This window comes from Carcharodon carcharias, chromosome 23, assembly GCF_017639515.1.
Source record: "Carcharodon carcharias isolate sCarCar2 chromosome 23, sCarCar2.pri, whole genome shotgun sequence".
NCBI lineage: Eukaryota > Metazoa > Chordata > Chondrichthyes > Lamniformes > Lamnidae > Carcharodon > Carcharodon carcharias.
This window is the reverse complement of record NC_054489.1, coordinates 33,456,263-33,478,859: the sequence shown is the minus strand read 5'-3', so window position 1 is coordinate 33,478,859 and position 22,597 is coordinate 33,456,263. Positions and strand designations below refer to the sequence as shown.

Here is a 22,597-nt window from a genome sequence, read left to right as displayed (position 1 = left end):
GGATGATAATGAGTTCTCAACATAGCATTGAGAATAAGAATGCATCCAAGACATCTTGGTGTGCCAAAACAAGCACAGGAACAGGCTAATGACGTCAATGGCAATGCAGTGTAACTTGTAAATCTTGATGTACAGAAAGACTCGGGTGTGCTGATGCAAGGAACTCAGAAAGTTAGCATTGCAGGTGCAGCAAGCAATTTGGAAGGCAGATGGCGTGTTGTCCTTTATTGCAAGGGGATTGGAGTAAAAGAATAAAGAAATCTTTCTCCAATTGTCCAGGCATAGGTGAGAATGCATCTGGAATAACGTGTGTAGTTTTGGTCTCCACGTTAAAGGAAGGATATATTTGCATTGGAGGCGGTACAGTGATGGTTCACCAGATTGGTCCCTGGGATGAAAGGGTTGCCTAGGATGAGAAGCTGAGTAAAATGGGTGCAAATTCTCTGGAGCTTAGAAGAATGAAACCTACAAGATTCTGAAGGGGCTTGGCAGGATAGACATTGAGAAATTGTTTCCATTAGCTAGGTATTCTAAAACACAGGGGCACAGTCTTAGGATAGGCTGAAAATGGAGTTGAAACCCAAAATCAGCCATAATCGTTTTGAATGATGGAGCTGGCTTGACAGGTCGTATGGTCTGCTCCAGCTACTATCTCTTGTGTTCTTGTGCATTGCTGCGGGAATGGTGCTTACATCAAAATGAAATCCCAAACTTCACGTCTGAAGTGATCTCAATTGTATGCAGTTAAAGGTCGCATACATACAAAAAAGCATTTTTGCATTATATAGTACGTGGAAGGATTTCCTATTGTTCATACAACCCTGGTCTAGAACTTTTTCAGGGCGCTGGATAGGTCAGTTAAAGTATTGAATAATGTCTTTCCTTGTTCTTGTGTCCAGGGAAGCCCAATGGAGGAACAGGCCAAAGAAGCACACAACAGAGATATTGAAAACTGGAGGGCTGCCCCCCCACCTCTGCAAACACCCCCACCCGCACCCCAACAGCTCTCCAAACATTGATATGCCTTCAGGATTTAATGCTGTCGAAAGACCTCAGAATCCACTCTGATGCAGAAATTTCTTGGCAACATTCAGCAGCAGCCACCTCAGTTTTTTCTTCCACTTGAAGTGCATTTGGAAGGATTACCATATGGATTAGGATTCATTTAATTTCTAATTTCACAAAGTAAGAGAAAATATACCACGGTTCCAAATTTTTTGTCAGTTTCCGTTAGATATGCTTTTGAGAGCAGAGTCACTGGTGATTCCCATAGGTACATCTCTGAGTCGCTACAATCCAGAGTGCACCTTTTCTGTCCAACATTTAGTTGAACAATAGCATGACCTGGGAATTGTAATGTCGTAGGCTTATTGTTTGTTCCCACTGTTGTACTCATGTTTTCCAATTTTTAGGTAGGATGGTGCTCCAACATGAGGCACAATTGTAAACCAAGAAACAGACTTAGTTTACACAAAATACATGAATAGATTTCATAGTAAAATGTAGTACTGGGGGAGAGAAGGAGATTGTGGGGGTGCTGCAATTAATTGCATCGAGGGAGAAAAAACATCAGCTGATTACGGAAGGTTAGCTGGGTGGGGGGAGGGGGGCATGGGGGAGGGCAAAGGGAAAGCACCCCTTGCCTCCTGGCCCACAATCAATGTTGGAAAAGCACTTATCTGCTAGGTCCAGATGTTCTTCCCTCTCTTTAACTACCGACTTCCTCAAACCCTTAGAAACCTAGCCATTAAACTTGAAACACACTTAAAATCTGAGGCGTGTAACCTCATTAACATATTAAAATTGCTGACCTGCCTTTTCTTATCTGCCCCAATCGGCCATGGTTAAACCAGAAATAGACGAGTTCACAATGTGTTGCAATTGGATTTCCCGTCCTTAATGACTTAACTCACCTCTTCCCTGCCCCTCTTCTACCCGGCTATGGGTTTAACCTTGCCTTGGCTTAACCTTCTGCAGCTTGATACGGTTGGGAAACCATCTACCTAGATATGATGAAGCCTGCTCTTTCAACACCAGCAACTGTGGCTCAATCAAGGTGTAGCAAGATTTTGGTCAGAGCTGAGTTTAAGAGTTTAAGTTGAACTCCAGGGACAAATTTCAAATTGAAAACCATAGAAAATTCAGGTAATTCTGTAATCACACACCAGCCCACACTGTCATCGCAAAATGGGGCTATTCTGGACCTCAGGGGATGGGAGGGGTGGGGTGAATGGCAGGTTTCCTTCCATTTTAATGCGTGATCCTATTTAATGTGGGACAGTTGAGAGGTATGCCTGAAGATATTCCTGCAGTAGAAACAGGATGGTTCCCTGAACTGATGAGAAAATAGATATCAGATTCATTCACTAGCTGACATCTGATGCTAAAATATGGTATGACAAAAGCACTAAGCATAATGATGCATATTCCAAAATGATAAAATTATAGGTCAACTGAAATCATGTCACAAGAAGTTAATCCTACAATGGATTAGATTGACAACACATGGGGGAGGGGCTTAAAGACCCAAGCCTGACCTTTAATTTTATACATTTTGTCCTCCACAAAAGACTGATGAGTCACATCCAGAAATTCCCCATTTGTAAAGAGTTTAGGGGAAAAAGAAAAAAAGAAATTTGCCCTGATATTCTTTGAGGCAGGGTTTCAGAGCAGTGGCAGTGAAGGGGTGTTGGTTGGGGAGAGAGGAGGGGGGGCAGGTTTGGATTTAAGGTTGCAAAATCTGAAAGGGCACCTTTCCCCAAATGACATGGAGTTAGTTGCGCGTGTGTTTTTAGAATCAGATTTCCCCCCAGAACTTCCCAATTGACCTAATTCCATTGTTTTTGGGTGTTAAAGTTACCCCATCATTCCTGAACATATAGGAAAAGAACAGGCAAGACCAGCTGATTTACCAAGTCTGTCCTGCCCCAAGTGCTGTAACATGTACACATCATTAGACCCATACCAGCCCACCTCATAGCCCTCCCCTCCGTAATTCCCAGCTCCTGGGAAAGGTAAAGAGAACCCTTAGGCTAGTTGAGCTAGCTCTAGGAGTTTGCAATAACTGATATAATAATCTCTGATAACCCATCCTAAATCAAAACATATTCCACTCACAACAATTCATTAACTCCCTATTCAGATATGTTGTTGATCCATGAACGTGTACCCTCTAAGTCTTCGCTTTTCCAAAGTAAAATGGCATAGTTCTTTCAGCCTGTCCTGATAACTAAGGGCTCTTGCTAGGTTTCAAGTGAATTGTCCTTTTCAGAATCTTTGCCAGGGTTTCAATATGCTCCACACTACTGAGACCAAAATGTGAAACGTGGGCAGGGCTCTCCCCACAAGGATGGCCAATTGTCAGAAGCTGCCTCCCAGCAGCAGACTGGGGGGACCAGCACTCCAGGCAGGCTTTGAGGCTCTCTGAATCTGCCTGGTAACAATGGTGGCTTGGCTGCTGTGGTCACTTTTAAATTTAATACTTTTAAAAAGTCTACAGCGGTCACCTCAAATTGGAGGCACTCTCTCTCTCTCTCTCACTCTCATTCTTATCTGAATCTTATACTGCTGCTCCTTCCGAGCTGGATGGTCTCCTGCTGGCCTTCCAGTTTTGAGAGCCCGCCTGCTTGTCATTTGTAACTGGGAAGCAGGCTCACGCTCTGGTAACTGATTGGCCAATTTGGGGAAATTCAATGCCTGGTGGCTCTTTCCCACACAGTGTGGGGTCGTAACCCCCGCTTTGACCTAACATCAGGTCCCGACCCAAAGGGCAAAATCTTGCCCAATATTCCAGGTGCAGCCATCTTAAGATCACACACAAGTTTTCGATTTCCACTTCTATTTTTATTTGTCCTAGCTACACATTCCAAGACCCCATTGACTCTCACAACTGCCAGGGCTGGCGAAAACTATTTGGCAAACTAGGCGCTTGTCTAAGGCGGCAAGACATGGGAGGGCAGCAAAACACTCCCGGCTTTTTTTTTAAATGGGAACTGAAACCCAGTGTTTTAAACAAATCAATCCCACATTTCATCAAAAGCAACCAAGGGGAAAGAGACTCCCAACTCCCATCAGCACACGTTGACATCACAGCCAGAGCGGCAGTGCCCAATCAAATTCAAACCTCTTTAAACTGAACAAAAGAGCCAGGAGAACTCCGATTGGTTGGGATTTTGGCAGGCTGTGTTGGGATTGGAAGGATTTGAATTTCAACTGGGGGATCGGGCGCAAGCAGCAAGCGTTAGTCCAGCTATGATGGGCAGCAATGGGGCTTCAGATCACTTAACTTCCGATAGGGCCAGTGATTTGTTTTTAAGGCTTACTGCACATGTTCTCACATTATATTTATTGATGACTATGACTGGAAGTTAAACAGCAGAGCTTTAACCCACAGCACGCTCACTGCTCAGTTGTGTTCACACAGCACGGTGTTTGAGTTCCCAGTGTGGAGGCAATGAATCCCCATGGGCAGAAATATTCGCCCAATCCACTTTAACGCGAAATGATGCGCATTGATGTAGGCCGCAGCCGGCAGCGCGCCCACCAATAATTAAATGCCATGTTAAGGCCATTAAGTTTTCAATTAAGGTAAATTTTTACTGTAAGCTGTAAGCGATAAGGCCAAGCAGCCTTTGCATTTTTTTTGGAAATCTCATCCCTGGGCGAGATGAGGTTTCCAAAAGCAAATAAAAATGAAAACTAATTTTTCGTTAATAACATGTCCTTGCTCATGTGACAGAGTCACACGAGGGGACATGTTTCATTACATTCTTATTTTCTTCATTTTTTTTGTATCTCTTCATCTCCCTGAGGCAGCTCTGTGCTCAGGGAGATTATGCAGGGCTCACTCACGTGCATGCGTGAAATTCCCGCTTGGCCCACTCACCCTCAACCCCCCCCCACCCCGCTCCTGCATAGGCAGCGCTTAGCGCTGCCGCTCACGATTCTTGCCGGGTGGACCTTAATTGGCCCGCCAACGTGAAATCGCGGCGCAGTGCCGATCATGGGTGGTGGTCTGCTTCCGGACCACCCCCCGCCCACCTCCGCTGAGCCTGCCCGCCACGCGCAAAATTCTGCCCCATGTTAACCTGCTCCCTATGCTTGTCCCCGGGCTCTCAGGACTGGCTTCACCTTAGAATCCACTTGCACCTTGCAGCTATCTTGGCATGACGTCACTTCCACCGACATCTGCTGGAATATGGCAGCGGCTTGGGATGGGGAGGCAGAGTCGGCAGGCTGAAGGTTCACCTAGGGTGGAAAATACCCTTGCGCCAGCCCTGACAACTGCTGCACACACTGATTACAGATCCTAAATGACTTGTTCACTATAATCCTTAAGTCCTTCTCTCACTTAGCACCACTGATGCACACCCCTGTTTGCTGGGCCCAAATACATCATGTAGCATTTTTCTATAAAAAGGTCTGCAATACAATGGCCTAGGATTACACGCCAAAATTCATCTGCAGCCTATGTTTTTCAGCTAAAGCCTACAGTTTCCCATTTGGCTTCATCAAGAACATTGAAGCTGGTGACAAGGAATGGCCTTAACACTAATCTTTCTAGAACTGCACCAGCAGTTGGGTCCATTAGTTGGGCCTTTCTCTCAACACAAATGCAACCAATTCTTCATCCAGCCTAAATCCCATTCACTAAGGCCAGAAGTACAACCTTACTTAACAACCTGTTCTAAAAGCCTTTCTGAAAGTCAAGACGTATTATTGATCAGGATTCCCTCACCCTCCAACTTTGGAGCTTCCATAAGAAAATGCAGTCAAGTTGGTTAGACAAAACTTTCTTTTCCAGGAGCCAGGTTGCAGTTCCCCAAAACCTATTACTCTTTCAAGGTAATAATAGAACACATTTCTCATATAGTCAGTCGGCAGTACAGAACTTGAGTGTTGCTGAAAAAAAGAGGCTTTTTTTGTCAAAGCATTTTGACTTGCACTCATCAGGACAATTCACAAAAAATACCAACGTCATGGGAAACAGCATATTTATACTTATGAGAAGACAATGCTGATTTGTTGGCAAATGAATTCTGATTGATAGAGGCGTTGTCATGGAGAATGCACCAGTGGATAACGACTGACATTTAACTGCCAAGAATTGTCTGAATTTTTTTCAGCAATACACATTTCTCATAATCCTTTTTAGCAAATCACATATAACTGATGCTAAACTGAATAGGGTGATAGGTTCCTGGCACAGACCTATTGCCATTTTTAAGCATAAACACCACATGGACTCCTCTAGACCCCCGTGGAAACAATCGCAGAGCTTGGTGACTTAGAGAATATATGAGCCAGTGACTTGTATATCACAGCCACCATTGCTTTAAGCACCTTTGGGTAAATACACAATCTAAATTAGGAAGTCTAATTCTAAAAAGATTTATTTCTCATCTGCATATTGTGTGACGTTTCCACCGTGCCAAATGGGATAGATTTCACACAGATCTAGCAACTCAGGGCTGGACATCCATGAGGTATTGTGGACCATCAGCAGCAACTGAATTGTACTCAACCACAATCTGTAACCTCATAGCCCGGCATATCCCCCACTCTACCATTATCATCAAGCCAGGGGGATCAGCCCTGGTTCAATGAAGAGTGCAGGAGGGCATGCCAGGAGCAACACCAGGCATACCTAAAACTGAGGTGTCAACCTGGTAAACCTAAAACACAGGGCCACTTGCATGCCAAACAGCATAAGCAGCAAGTGATAGACAGGACTAAGCGATCCCACAACCAACAGATCAGATCTAAGCTCTGCAGTCCTGCCACATCCATTCATGAATGGTGGTGGACAATTAAACAGCTCACTGGAGGAGGAGGCTCCACAAATATCCCCATCCTCAATAAAGAAGGAGCCCAGCACATGAGGGCAAAAGATAAGACTGAAGCATTTGCTACAACCTTCAGCCAGATGTGCCAAGTAGATGATCCATCTTGGCCTCCTCCGAAGGTTCCCAGCATCAAAGATGCCAGTCTTCAGCCAATTCAATTCACTCCGCGTGATATCAAGCAATGGCTAAAGTCACTGGATAGTGCAAAGGCTATGCGCCCTGACAACATTCCAGCAATAGCACTGAAGACTTGTGCTCCAGAACTTGCTGCACCTATGGCCAAGCTGTTCCAGTACAACTACAACACAGGAATCTACCCGGCAATGTGGAAAATTGTCCAGGTACGTCCTGTACACAAAAAGCAGGACAAATCCAATTACCCCCCTATCCGTCTGCCTCCATCAGCAGTAATCAAGCGGCACTTGCTTAAAAATAACCTGCTCATGGACGGCAAGTTTGGGTTCCGCCAGGGCCACTCAGCTCCTCACCTCATTACGGACTTGGTTCAAGCATGGATAAAAGAGCTGAACTCTGGAGGTGACGTGAGAGTGATTGCCCTTGACATCAAGGCAGCATTTGACAGGGTGCGGCATCAAGGAGCCCTAGCAAAACTGGAGTCAATGGGAATCAGTGGGACAACTCTCCGCTGGTTGGAGTCATACCTAGCACAAAGGAAGATTGCTGTGGTTGTTGGAGGTCAATCATTTCAGCTCCTGGACATCACTGCAGGAATTCCTCAGGGTAGTGTCCTCGGTCCAACCATCTTCAGCTGCTTCATCAATGACCTTCCTTCCACCATAAGGTCAGAAGTGGGGATGTTTGCTGATGATTTCACAATGTTCAGCACCATTTGTGACTCCTCAGATACTGAAGCAGTCCATGTCCAAATGCAACAAGATCTGGACAATATGCAGTCTTGAGCTGACAAGTAGCAATTTACATTCGCGCCACATAAGTACCAGACAATGACCATCTCCAACAAGAGAGAATCCAACCATCGCCCCTTGATGTTCAATGGCATTACCATTGCTGAATCCCCCACTATCAACATCCTTGGGGTTACCATTGACCAGAAACTGAACTGGACTAGCCATAAAAATACTGTGGCTATAAGAGCAGGTCAGAGGTTAGGAATCGTGTGACAAGTAACTCACCTCCTGACTCCCCAAAGCCTGTCCACCATCTTCAAGGCACAAGTCAGGAGTGCGATGGCATACTCCCCACTCGCCTGGATGAGTGCAGCTCCCACAACACTCAAGAAGCTTGACACCATCCAGGACAAAACAGCCCACTTGATTGGCACCACATCCACAAACATTCACTCCCTTGGCCACCGATGCACAGTAGCAGCAGTGTGCAGCATCTACAAGATGCACTGCAGGAATTCACAACAGCTCCTTCAACAGCATCTTCCAAACCCACAACCCCTACCACCTAGAAGGTAGGGAAGTCTAGGACTAAGGGCACAGATCTGCCTCAGGGAGGTGAAGAGATATTAAAAGAAAAATGAAAAAATAAAAATGAAATGAAACATGTCCCCCCGTGTGACTTTGTCACATGAACAGGGACATGTTACTAACGAAAAATTAAAATTTTCATTTAATTTACATTTGCTTTTGGAAACCTCATCCCGCCAAAAAAATGCAAAGGCCACTTGGGCTTTTCTCCTGTCCGCCAACAGATTAAGTTAATTTGTTACTTAATGGCCTTAACAGGCCTTTCAATTGTCGGTGGGCGCACTGCCAGCTCCGGTGTATGCCCACCGACTGAACTATCACGTGACTGTGTGTCGATGTTGGCACATTTGGTCAACATCAACGCGTGACATTTCATGTTGGAGCGGGTCAGGTGCACACCCTCCTGTCAGGCAAAAATTTCTGCCCTATGAATTGGCAGCCCAACTCTAAACACCATAGAGAATAACAGACCGTACCGCTCTATCTATCAAGTAAGACCCAGTATAATTCTGGTTAGCACACCTTAGAAAGGATATCTAAGCCTCGGAAGGAGTGCAATGTTACCAGACCTGCAAGGGTGAAATTATGATGAGAGATTACATACATCAGGTTTATATTCCCTGGAATATAGAAGGTTAAGAAGTAATCTTAGTACTTTTGTTTTAGGGTTTTAAGAGATGTTGATAGGAGAGAAACTTTTCCCATTGGTGGGGACGTCTAGGACAAGGGGACATAACCTTTAAATCAGAGCCAGGTCCTTCAGGAGAGAAATTACAAAACACTTCTTTACAGAAAGGTGGTAGAAGTGTGGTACTCACCTAACAAAAAGAGGTAGATGATAAGTTAATTAATCTTAAATCTGACGTCAATAGATTTTGCCAGCCAAGGTTATTGAGGGGCATATTAATAATGATAATAAATTAGGGACCAAGGGGCAGAATGTAGGATTAGGCTGGAGGCTCCTTGTTGGCTGGTGCAGACAGGATGGACTGAATGGCCTCCTTCTGTGCCGTAAGTTTCCATGGTATGAACCCAAGGTCGGTGAAGGGAATTAGAATATGGATCAGCCATGATCTTAGTCAAACAGGCTCAAGGGGCTGAATGGCCTTTCCCTGTTCCTATGTTAAAGGAAACTACCACCAGCTTTGAATCATCTCAATAACCTAATAAACTGTTTATTTATTCTTTAAGCATTTTTCACCTTTATGGATTTGATTAGTTTTGTTGTTAGCCGTTGCTCCCTAAATCCAGAGGAGAGTATTTTCATTTATCTAAACAGATTCAAAGTGCTTCCAAAGAATGAGCAAAGACTCCTCCTCAGTTTATTTCAGTTACACATTTTATTACATGACATTAATCTTCTAAAATGAACAGAAGAGCAATATGCTAGACTTTTACTCAGGATTTAACTACTAAGCAAAAGGAAAGGAACAAGCAAATAGTGGAAGTAGCTCCGCATTTTTTCAAAAAGCTTGTTGTTAAGCTTAGCTAATTCTTGTCATAAAAAATTTTTTTTAACTGCTGTGTTAAACTATGACAGTAATTGTCTCACATCATAAGGAAGCTATCTTCAACTTGAAAACATGCTGATAATTGGATCATGTGACTGTTATTTTTGTTTTAAAATCTGCCAATTAAACATGTATCTGAATAAATCACAGAGGCTGCTGTTAACCATCTTGTCCCTCAGGTGCAGACAGAACAACTAAAACCTGTACTAATTATATCAATTTAAGTTGGGAAGTAATTGTTGTGACTGCCTCTGATTGTTAAGCCCTTCAGTAATGTGACAGAATCAAAGAAACAAATATGTCAATAAATTTTACACAAAAATGTTTCTCACAATCAAAACAATGCTGCACATGTTTGTGTTATTTATTTTCAGACCGCTAATTCAGCTTTTCAATATTTTAAATTTAGAGTCAATAAAAATGTATTGTATTATTATCTTGTTCAGATCTGCATTTTGCTTCTATGCACTAATTCAGTGACCCATTTGTCTGGAATGATTTTTTTAAAAAAGGGGAATGCACCATAATCAACTAAAAATGTGGCCTGGTTGTTTCCTGAGATAGCGCCTCACCCTTGCAGGATGTGGGGGAGAGTGAGCAATACGAGGTTGACATTAAGCAACATTTAAAGTTAATAGTAAGATCGTTCACTTTCAGGTGGGAGCAAGGACAGTTGGTCACTGCAATAACTTGTATTTATAATTTTAATGTAATGAAACATTCCAAACCACTTCACAGGAACGTAATCAAACAAAAATTCGGCACTGATCCACAGAAGGGGTTATTTGGAGATGGGAGGGTAAATGACCAAAAGCTTCATCAAGGAGGTAAGTTTTAAGGAGCGTCTTAAAAGAAGGAAGGTAAGGTAGCAAATTGGTGAGGTTTAGGGAGGAAATATTAAAGACATGGACATCAATAGTGAAATGATTAAAACTATGAATTACTATAAGGTACCTGATATGGTATACACATTGGGCAGGATCTTTAGGTTGGCGACCAGGGGGCGGGGCCTGCTCGCCGGCAAGTAAAATGACACTCTGCGTCATTTCCATTTTCAGGTCGGTGGGGGCGCAGCCGAGTCAGCAGTGTGCCCACCGATCTGTCAATGGCCAATTGAGGCCACTAATAAAACAATTTAGGTAATTAACAGGGCTACCCGTCCAACTTTAGGGTTGGCAGGCAGGTTGGGAGCCCTGGCGCGCTTCAGAAAAAGCATGAAACCTCATCCACGGGCGGGATGAGGTTTCGTGAGGGTTTTTAAACATTTAATAAAAGTTTGAGTTAAAGTGATGGACATGTCCCAAATCATGTGACAGTGTCACATAAGGGGACATGTCAGGGAAATTTTTTAAACATTTACCTTCAAAGTTTTAATTCGGAGCCGATTTCCCTGAGGCAGCACTTAGCCTCAGGGAGATCAGTGCACTCTTTCGCACACGTGCGCGAAAGAGCGCACTCCCAACTGATGGAATCCGCCCCCCCCACCACCCGCACAGGGAGCGCATAGCACTTCCTGGTGGATGTCACACTGGGTGAGCCTTAATTGGCCCGCCCACTTAAAATGGCGGTGCACCTACCAGCACCCGCCTGCACCAGCTCCTGCACTCCCCCCCCCCCGCCCCCCCACTCCCCTTCCGCCAACGGTGGGAAAATTCTACCCATAATGTAATATAAGATAAAATATAAATTTTGTTACTGATACAATTTGGGGCTTCAGTGGTTCCACACAGACTTAGTATAGTCCATACAAAAACAAAAAATACAGTACAACATGCATGCTCTCTCCTTTCACTACATCAGAATTAATCTTGAGATAGTGTCTAACTACTTTTCTTGAACATTTGTGTTACGGTAGTTGAGCTCTCCCGTCATTCTTCACACAAAAATGTAAACACAAATGATGTCTCACTGTGTAATTGTCTGCTGCCTATCTTCTATACTCTCAATTCTCTCCATGGGTTATATATAGGTTAAGAAGCTGGGCTCTGTCTCCATTTATTCCAAGGTATCAACATATGACATTGTGAATTATTGCTTTCTGTAATTTGCTATGGTCTAGATTAACAAGGGAATTTATTTAAACATAAATTAGCATTACAAAATATTGTAATTTAATATTTATATCATTGCTTGTCTAGCTAGCTTGAGGTGCATTTGAATTGCCTGAGGAGAAAGTTTTACAGGGATGAACATGCATGGCAGTGTAACCTAAATTTGTAGTCATTAAATCACAAAGGACCCTGGACATTGTAACTTGAGTATAGTGTTTTTCTTCATATTCATTCTCAAGATGTGAGGTGTTGCTGGTAATACTGTCATGAGACTAACATGTTTTTCATTATATTATTGTGGGTAATTGTGAAGTAGGCTTATGCGAGTAAGTATAGTTGGGTCTGTGTGTGATTTATTTACACTTGGAGTCAGGTAGACTGCAAGTTTAAATCATCAAAAGAACCTAGATGCTTGGCATACTAATGAGTAAACATGGATGATGGCTTAGCATGTAAGGTGTGAAGGAAATTTGCATTTTTAGATAAATGAAGGGATATTTGGATTTCAAAGAGATCTTAGTTTGTTTACAACCAGCCAGATACGCAAGGCTAAGGAATGTGTTTATTTTTCTCAATGGTTACTGACAATATTGGCAACATAAGTTTTTATCTCATAAGAGAAAGATACAGTTTCTAAGACATATAGAACAGTAGAATTTACATATTAAAAAGAGAATAACTTTTTTAAAGGAGAATGAAATTGTCAGAAGACCATGTAAGATCTAATAGGAATGTGTGAAATAGCCTTAATGGAGCCTGTAGCATTTGTGCATAAGTCTTCTATGCAACAAGATGGAAGTTGTGGAAAAACCATTTGGAATTCCACTGTCCAGGGTATTGTGTTAACTTGCTGAATTTGCTTTAAACCTAAAATCTATTTTGGACTGTTGCCTTAAAGGGAGTGTAACTGGGGGTCAGATTAATTAGAAATTTTAGGTGATATTATAATAGTATTTGTAATCTTATGTATGTGCTTGAATTTTTTAATATTTTGTTAATAAATATTTTAATTTAATTTTTAAAATCTCGAAAGGTCTTGGTGAACTTATTACTTCTGAATTCAGTGCACCGATCTCATAATAAATACAAATTGCAAAACCGTTGTGATAGCATGACCACATTTCCCTCATGGATTTGGTCTGCCTGGCACACATCATCTGCCATTAAATAACAATACAAATTGTTGATAGTTACCCTGAGAAAATGGGGGGGGGGGGGTCTTCTTATTGATACAACTGAGTGGCTTGTTAGGCCATTTCAGAGGGAAGTTAAGAGTCAACGACTTTTATTTGAGTCACATGTCAGCCAAATAAGTGTAAGGACTTCATGTTCTTAGTCTCCAATAGTCAGTCTTGAACCAGTTGGATTTCTATGACAGTCCACCAGTTTCAGCACAGCTTTTTAAATTATTTCCAGTTTTTAAAAATCTGATTCCAAATTTGTTAACTGTCATTTTTGGATTTGAACTCATGACCTCTGGATTAATAGTCCAGGCTTCTAGATTACCAGTCCAGTAGTGGACTGGTAATTACTGTACTACCATATCCCATGGAGAAATTTCAAAAGTTGTTTTTTTCAGTTCCTAAATCAGTGGCCCATCCTTTCTCAATAACAATATTAATGTCTGATATTACAGCATTTTCTTAGTTTCAAAGATTTCATCTTCCCTTCATCTTTTGTTATTTTCTTATTCCAGGCATAACATCTTACATTATAAAAGAAGACCATTTGGCCCATTGTTGGCTCTGCCAGCTCTTGAAAGAACAATTAGTTCCCTGTCTTGCTCATAAAGGCATGGGAGCTATGAATTTGCCGTCCACGGAATTTGGGAAAAAGGATTTGCAAGTTTCAGAAAAAAGAGGAAAAGTTATTTAAAATTGCTGAGTTTTTAAAAATGTTAAAATTCTTACATGAAATTGCTCATTTTAAATGATCACTTAGCACTTTGGCAAACGGACTAAATGCTTCAGCTGCCAATATCGTTCTTGAAATTTCCTAACTTGATGCAAATTTATACTGGTGGTGAACAAGAATGTGCCCCTTCCACAAATTACCATTCTCTCCCTCTTTCTCATTCTATTCTTTACTGAGGACAAGCTCAGCATTTTATTTTCAATTTTCTGTTTGCCTTAATTCTCCATAGTAACTTTCTTTAAAGTAACACCTCAGTGATACAACACTTCTGAAGAACTAGACCAGAGTGCTACAGCTTTGAAGATTACAGTTTTAGCCTTTCTGTTCTTCTGGGATTACAACTTCAGCCACAGGAGGAAAAACGGAAAGGTAAAATAACACTTCTTAAAAGCTCCAATCAATACTCTTTAATTTTTCACAAATTCATCACGATCCATGATAATAATATAGCAGCTGCAGTCCCACTTGCAGTGCCATGCACTTTTCTGGGTCATCATGTTAAATGGAGGTGAGGCGAAATCTTTTCTCTCTCAGGAGGTTGTAAGTCTTTGGAATTTTCTTCCTGAAAAGGTGGTGGAAGCAGAATCTATGAATATTTTTAAGGCAGAGGTGGATAGATTCTTGGTAAGCAAGGGGGTGACAAGTTATCGGGGGTAGGCCGGATGCAGATTTGAGGCTACTTTCGGATCAACTATGATCTTATTAAATGGCGGCGCAGGCTCAAGGGGCTGAGTGGCCTAAACATGCTCCTTGTTTATATGTTCGTATAAAAAGGCATTGCAGAAGGTGCAAACAAAATTCACAAGCATGATACCAACATTGAGAGGTTACGACCATCAGGAAAGTTTGTATAGGCTGGGGCTCTTTTCTCTAGGAAAGAGAGGGTGGACAGTGATCCAATAAGGTATTCAAGATAATGAAAGCATTTGATAGGGTAGACCTAGAGAAATGTTTCCAACTGTGGGGGAGTCTAAAACTAGTCATAAATATAAGATAGTCGCTAACAAATCCAATATGGAATTCAGGAGAAGCTTCTTTATCCAGAGAATGGTCAGAATGTGGAATTTGTCAAAGGAGCAAATGAGGCAAATCATATAAGGGCATTTAAGGGGAAGTTAGATAAGCACACACAGTAGGAAAGAATAGAAGGATGTGCTGATGAGGTTAGATGAGGAGAGCTGCAAGGAAGTCTATGTGGAGATGAAGTTCTGGCACTGAGCATTTGGGCTGAATGACCAATCTTCTGTGCTGTAGGCTCAATGTAACTTAATGTAAAAGTGTGCCAACTCAAAAATAATAAGAAAAATGCAGTAAAAGGGTGTCACTGCAAAGACTAAATAAGTATCGGTGATTGAATTTTCGGAGTTCCAACACTTGCATTTTTTTTGATCCAGCTGTACTTTTAGCAGAATTACAAACCAATATTCAAAATGTTACAGAAGGAAAGACTTGCCTTTTTAGACAACTTTTCACTCATTTAGGCCATTCCAAAGCACTTTATCGCCAATGATGTACTTTTGAAGTGTAGCAATTGTTTTAATGTATGAAACACCTCAGCCAATGTGCACACAGCAAAGTCCCCAAAACAGCAATTCAATAAATGAATTGTTTTAGGTGTTGGGGAGAAATAACCGTTAGTCAGAAATCTCCTCCTCTTCTACCAATAGTGCCGTGGGATGTTCTTAAACTCATTCACAGGATTTGAGTGTTGTTGGTAAGGTACCAGCATTCATTACCTATCCCATAATTGCCCTTCAGAAGCTGATGGGGAGCTGCAAGTCTGGAACCACTGTGGTCCTTGTGCAGGAGGGAGTTTAACAACCTTGAGTCAGAAACAATGAAAAAACAGCGACATCTTTCCAAATCAGGATCGTGAGAAACTTGGAGGGGAGCTAGCAGGTGCTGGTGTTCCCATGCCTCTGTCCATCATCACAGATTTGGAAGGTGCTGTCAAAAGAGTCTTGTGAGTTGCTGCAGTGCATCTTGTAAACGGTTCACTCTGCTGCTACTGTGCGTCAATGACAGTGGGAGTGAATATTTAAAGTGATGGATGGGCTACTTTGTTCACGATGGTATTGAACTTCTTAAGTGTTGTTGGGGCTGCACTCATCCAGGCAAGTGGGAGAGTATTCCATCACACTCCTGACTTGTGTCTTGTATATGTAGGACAGGCTTTGGGGTGTCCAAACATGAGTATCTTGCCCCAGAACTCTCAGTCTCTAATCTGCTTTTGTTATCACTGTATTTATGTGACTGGTCCAATTAAATTTCTGGTCAATGGTGACCTCCAAAATATTGAAGGTGGGGGATTTGATGTTAGTATTACAATTGAATGTCAAGGGGAGGTAGTTAGACTTTCTCTTGTCAGAGATAGTCATTATCTGGTATTTGTATAGCATGAATGTTATTTGCCACTTATCAGCCCAAGTCTGTAGGTTGTCCAAGTCTTGCTGCATGAGGGTATGGACTGTTTCAGTTTCTGAGGAGTTGCAAATGGTACTGAATACTGAGCAGTTAATGGCAAATATGCCCACTTCTGACCTTATGATGGAGGGTAAGTCATTGATGAAACAGCTGAAGATTGTTAGACCTAGGACACTGTCCTGTCTGCAGCCAGGGGCGGGATCCCTGCCGATTCCACTGACTTGAATTTTACTAGGGCTCCTTGATGCCACACTTGGTCAAAAACTGGCCTGATATCAAGGGCAGTCACTCTCACCTCACCTCTGGAATTCAGCTCAATTGTCCATTTTGTGGTGAATATCTAGTTTGTGGTTCATGAGTTTAGAAAATACCTTTTAGTTTTAGAATATAACTTGTAGTTTTAAGAATTAAAGTTTTAACTGTAGAAAGTGGGGTAAGCGCAATGTAAAAAAGCTGACAAGTTATTACACTTAAAAGGTCAGAATAGAAGAGATAGAGCTATTAAGCAGCAGGTGGAAAAGCTGAAGACAGAAACTAAAATGGAAACAAAAAAGGGAAACATGGAAAGGAAACTACCCTCCCAGGTTCTAAGCAAACAAAAACTGAACCTAAGATTTGGAAAGCAAAATTTCTGGGTAGACTGAACCTGGCTAAAAGAGATAGAAGGACACAGATCAATCCAAGTAATAGTTGCAGTTTGGACCTGGTGTGGTTTGCAAGTCAATAAGAGGTATCCAAAGTAAATAACAATTAGATCGACCTGCACTGTAAGCAGAGTAAAGAACTAACTTCATCATTCACTACGTGGAATCTCAGTTTGAATTTTAAGAGGGAACAGAAGCTGGAGGATTCCCTGGATTCAAACTAGTGGAAGAATCTACAGTGGACCTCACAGTGTCTTGTGGCAAAAGAAAGTAATCAGCCAAATTAACTGGAAATATTAGAAAAGCAACCAAAACATGGTACTGAGGTGTCCACAGTCAAGAGATGGTAAAGGAAAGTTTTGTCTCTGAGAATAGCTGTAGCTGAGGAGAATTAGATAGTTTCCAGAGGACTTACTTATTGTAAGAGGATGTAAGTATAATAGGGTTAAAGACTTGCAGAGAGATGTACAGTAAGGGGTAACATCAGAAGCATACATTATGCTAATGTAATAATGATGTGAGATCACACAACTAAGAAGTAAGGGAGATCTGGAAGGAGGAAAAGCTCCAACCTCGTGTAGAGGTCTAAGTGTGTAAATATTTGCTGTAAATAAAGAGTGATAGTTTTGAGAAATGACAGACTCAAACAGCATACTTTGGGAGATTATACATTCTCCAAAACCGCCGTCTAGACCCCGACCACACTATAAAACACTTATGGGCGGTCCCTATAGAAGTAAATAACTTTAAGATCAATGTATCTTTTAAGAGAATTCTTGAGAAGTAAAATTGAGTGCATAGCCTACGTAGTTATAAGTTATGGTGCTAATGCTGCTTGTTTTGTTAAAAAATTTATGAAATTTTATTGGTTAAAACATTATGTTCAGATTGCTTTTTAATGTTAACGGTCCCTCACTGAATCCTAACAAACTTACAAGGCTGTGAAAAGATCTGAAGCCAAGTGGCCCTGGCAGAAATAAACTGAGTAATGATGAGCAGGTTATTGCTAAGTAAGTATCACTTAATGACTACCCTTTCCATCATCTTAAAGGGGGTGCAGGAGCAGAGGAATCTGGGGATATGTGTGCTCGAATCATTGCAGATGGCAGGGCATGTTGAGAAGGCAGTTAATAAAGCATAGGCGATCCTGGGCCTTACAGATAGGAGCACAGTGTACAAAAGCGAGGAAGTTATAGTGAACCTTTATAAAATGCTGGTTTGTCCTCAGCTGGAGTGTTGCGTCCAATTCTGGCCACTGGACTTTAAGGAGGATGTGAGGGCGTTAGAGAGGACACAGAAAATATTCACAAGACTGGTTCCAGGGATGAAGACCTCCAGTTATGTTGAATAGATTGGAAGAAGTAATGCTGTTTTCCTCGGAGAAGAGAATATTAAGAAGAGATTTTACCGAGGTGTTCAAAATCGTGAGGGGTCTGGACAGCGTTGATAGGAAAAAAACTGTTCCTATTGGCAGAAGAACTGAAAACCAAAGCACACTAATTTTAGGTGATGGGCAGAAGAAGCAATGGAGACATGAGGAAAAACATTTTCATGCAGCGAGTGGTTAGGATCTGGAGTACACTGCTGGAGAGTGTGGTGGAGGCAGAGTCAATCGACCTTTCAAAAAAGAATTGAATAAACTGTCTGAGGAGAAAGAATTTGCAGGGCTACGGGGAAAAGGTGGGGGAGTGGGACTTGGCGAATTGCTCTTACAGAGAACCGGCAAGGAAACAATGGACGCAATGGTCATATTCTGTGTTGTAACCATTCTGTTATGAGATCCAAACTTCCCCGATTGAGAACGGAAGCCGGGAACTATGCTCCCAGCATGCCTTTGGAGTTTTGCACATGCGTGGGCAGGGAGCATGCGGAGCATGCGCAATCCGGAGTTTTTGCAATTCTCCAGGCTGAGGATAGGCCCAGTGTGCCTGCACAAAAAGAAAATGGCGCGAAAACCCTGATCATGTGACTGGGAGCAGAGCGTCACAATCAGGAAGGGTCCTAGGCAGGGGACAGGGAGTGGTCCCAGTTAAGAAGAAAGAGAAGCAGAGGAAGAAGCTCCAAGCAGAAAAAGGGCTGCGGTTGGTGGACCTTAAGTGGAGGGGGGCTCAGGAGAAGCCCTGGCAATCGAAGGATGCAGCAGAAGGTTGGTGACTCCGTCCACTGAAAGATATACTGGCATTGGAGGCAGTCCAGAGAAGGTTCACTCGGTTGATTCCACATACGGAGGGATTTTCTTATGAGGAGAGGTTGAGTAGATTGGGCCTGTACTCATTGGGGTTTTAGAAGAATGGGGCCTTATTGAAACATATAAGATTCTTAGAGGGCTTGACAGGGTAGATGCTGAGAGGTTGTTTCCCCTTGTGGGAGAGTCTAGGACCAGACGGCATAATCTCAGAGTAAGGGAGCGCCCATTTAAGACAGAGATGAGGAGGAATTTCTTCTCTCAGAGGGTAGTGAATCTGTGGAATTCTTTACTGCAGAGGACTGTAGAGGCTGGGTCGTTAAGTATATTCAAGGCTGAGATAGACAGATTTTTAATCAGTAAGGGAATCAAGGGTTATGGGGAAAAGGCAGGAAAATGGAGTTGAGGATTATCAGGTCAGCCATGATCTCGTTGGGCAGAATATTTCTCTTGTCGGGGGGGGCATATGCCCGACCCAAATGGACATAAAATATCGCGCGATGATGGCAGGCAAGCATCCCGATGTCATCGCGCGATATTTCAGTCGGCTAGCGTGCGCGGGAGTCAGCAGCGCACCCACCAACGATTAAGCGGCCGATTAAGGCTCTTGATCAGTTAATTCAGTAGAATTTGTCGCTGCCCATCCAGCGGTCCAGCCAAGCGGCCTTTGCATTTTTGGCAAAGCCGCATCCACGGGCGGGATGACGTTTCGACGAGCGATTTAAGAAAAAAATAATAAGCTTTTTACACTCCTATTTAACATGTCCCTGCTCGTGAGGGACAGGGTCACACGAGGGGACACGTTTTCACGGTTTTAAATATCTTTATTTTGAAGGTTGAAAATCTTCAGCTCCCCAAGGTAGCCCTGAGCCTCAGGGAGCTTTTATGTGCATCCAGCCCCGCCCATGCATGAACTTCAGCGCTCGTGCTCCTCCCACCCCGGCAGCGCTGAGCGCTGTTAATTGGCCAGCCAGCATGAACTCGCCACCCGGGCCTGATTGTGGGTGGCAGCCGGCTTCGCGAACGTTCCCAGGCCCGTCCACCGCGTCCGCCCGACGAGGGCAAAGTTCTGCCCATTGAATGGCGGAGCAGACCTGATGGGCCGAATGGCCTGCTTCTGCCCCTCCGTCTTATGGGACAATCCCAGGGTCATAAAAGGCGCTGTGTAAATATAGGCTATTCCTTTACTGTTGGGAGATAGGGCAATGCTCAAAATAGTACGAGTGGGGGAGTAAAAAATTTAAATTGCCTCTATCTGTTAAACATCTGGTGATAAAAGTAGGGAGCCGGATTGTAATGTGGAAAATATGGATAAGAGAATGCAAAACAGCAGCATTAGATTAGAATTTGTGAGAGAAAAAAATGTCTTGAGCCTAAAGGAAATAAAAATAGACTTTTTTTGCCTTAAAAAGGTTATTGAATTGGTTGGATTCCCTGAAGCCTAAAAGACAAAACTAAATTAGAGGGAGAATCAGGAAAGTAACAAAAACCCGGCAGCAATGTATGGGCCACAGTGAGCTCACTGAACAGACAATAGAGATGGCACAGGCATGCTTAAAAAGAGCTTGCAAGTAAAATTTGTCCTTTTTTTAATATTTACCGAACTAACCTACTTACAAGAAAACACTACCAAGAAAGTGAGACACATTACCAAAATTAAAAGCAAAATCAGAGCTTTCAGGATTTAGCGCAGGTCGATCAAACTGGCAACAAGCGATTGTTGAGATCCCTAGAAATCTCTAATTTTCACAAAACAACAAAAACACAAAAGTTAAAGAGGCAATTGAAGCCCCGTGCAGTTACCCTGACAATATTGATAGTGTTTGGGCTTATACTGTTTTTAAGTGGCAGTGATGAGTGTGCCACTGTGATTACAATTAATGCTTTGCTCAAACTGAACAGTTTTACTACATATTTCAGTTAGGGATAGTTTCCCAGATCTTCTTACCTTCTGTAATTCTTCACGTCTTCTCAATGTGTAGCAGTTTGTCGAACTAGAAGGAGCTCAAACCATCAGGAATTCCAGACAAGACTCCTTAGCATCCAATGCTTCCCAAAATCAGTTACAGCCTATCAATGGCAGGAAAGCTGTCTGCTGTGAATGCTTACGAATGTGCCTAGACATCAACAGCAGTGTGTTAAGCTATGAATTAACTTCTGATGAGTGTCCCAAGACCTCAGAGGTAGCGGAGACAGATGAGGACTGCACGTAACTACAGAACTGGTCAGCTCTGGATGAGTCTAAAGTAGTAACTGGGGCCCCCCTTTCTGTGAATTTGTCTGAATGCGAGTCTAGACTGCAGCAATTAAGAGACAGATAAATCCTGTCATGGATAATTGGGATCTGGAGCATTTTCTCCTTGTTTTCCTTAGTTATATTGACAAGGAAAGCACCTTATACGTGGGGATGGATAATGGCACCAAAACCATTACACATTAGCTAACAGCTCGTTAAGGTTGACAACTCTGGTTGGAAGGATTCCTGGAGGTTTGACCAGGGGTTTTGACCATGTGACATTGAATCACGTATCTTTTTCAAAACAACACCTGACCCATTAGGACAGCCAAACTTTGCTCGCTTTGTCTGATAAAATACTCTCGATGATGAAGAGTGGAGCTGGAACGCACAGTTTCAACCTTGTAGCAGTTGCAGGCTGGTAGACAGCAGATGAGGAGAGTTTCTCTGTTGGAAACCATAGGAAGCCATGGGTTAGATTTCGCAGGCCACCCATGGGTGGGAAAGCCGGCAGGTGGACCCATAAATCAGCAGCGTGCCCGCCGCCAGCCTGCACCTACTGCGATTTTACGAGCGATGGGGGAAGTGTTGGGTGGGTTGCCCAGGCCCAACTGATGCCTTTAAGTGGGCAATTAATGCCCAATTAAGGGCCTCATCCCTCTGCCACTCTGATTTAAAGGCTGGCTCTTAATGTGAAGCCTGGCAGGTTTAACCCTGCAAGCTGCTGGCAGTTCAAGGAGGGTTGCCTCTTGCCAGGCGCCTGGTGCCAATTGGAATGCCCTCCTCACAGTTTTGCCTTCCCATGTCTACTCTCCTCCATTCTGTCTAAGATGTCGCCAAACCCCCCTCACCGAGGCCTGTCTGCCAGCCCCCAGCAAGATCCTGGATTTACCTGAATATCCAAGTCCATCACTGAATGCCATGTCCTCAGCCTATCTGCAGTACCAGTAATCACCACCAGCCGGTGCTGCTAGTGTGCAGATCTGCCAGCCTCCAATTTCCTGGCAGCTCTATGAAGTGGGATATCTTCCTGAGGATGGACAGAAGTCCCACCTCAAACTAATTAAAGGGCCGTCGCCCAAAAGAAATTGTGTGTGGCAAGCTAGCTAAGCAGAGGCGAGCTCGCCCCTGCTATTTGCACTGAGGTAAGGATCCCTGCTCTCAGCATATAATCCAGCTCTATGAGTGCAGTCACACTGAGTTTTTCATGGCTGGTTATTCCCATACGCCTACATCAATCTGTGTATTATAGCAGCTGAAATGAGCTGATCAAGTGGCGAGTAACATTCGCGCCACACAAGTGCCAGGCAATGATCATCTCCAACAAAAG

The 22,597-nt window shown here is 43.0% G+C and overlaps 1 protein-coding gene across 1 annotated transcript in view; it reads right to left on the bottom strand.

Moving 5' to 3' along the window:
* LOC121269152 (gap junction gamma-1 protein-like) overlaps positions 1–21,499 on the bottom strand; it is a 97,352-nt gene extending 75,853 nt beyond the window's left edge. The window contains exon 1 of the mRNA XM_041173661.1: positions 20,980–21,499. The gene's annotated coding sequence lies outside the window, so the exon portion shown is untranslated. The remainder of the gene's footprint in view (positions 1–20,979) is intronic.
* Positions 21,500–22,597: the final 1,098 nt, after the last annotated feature.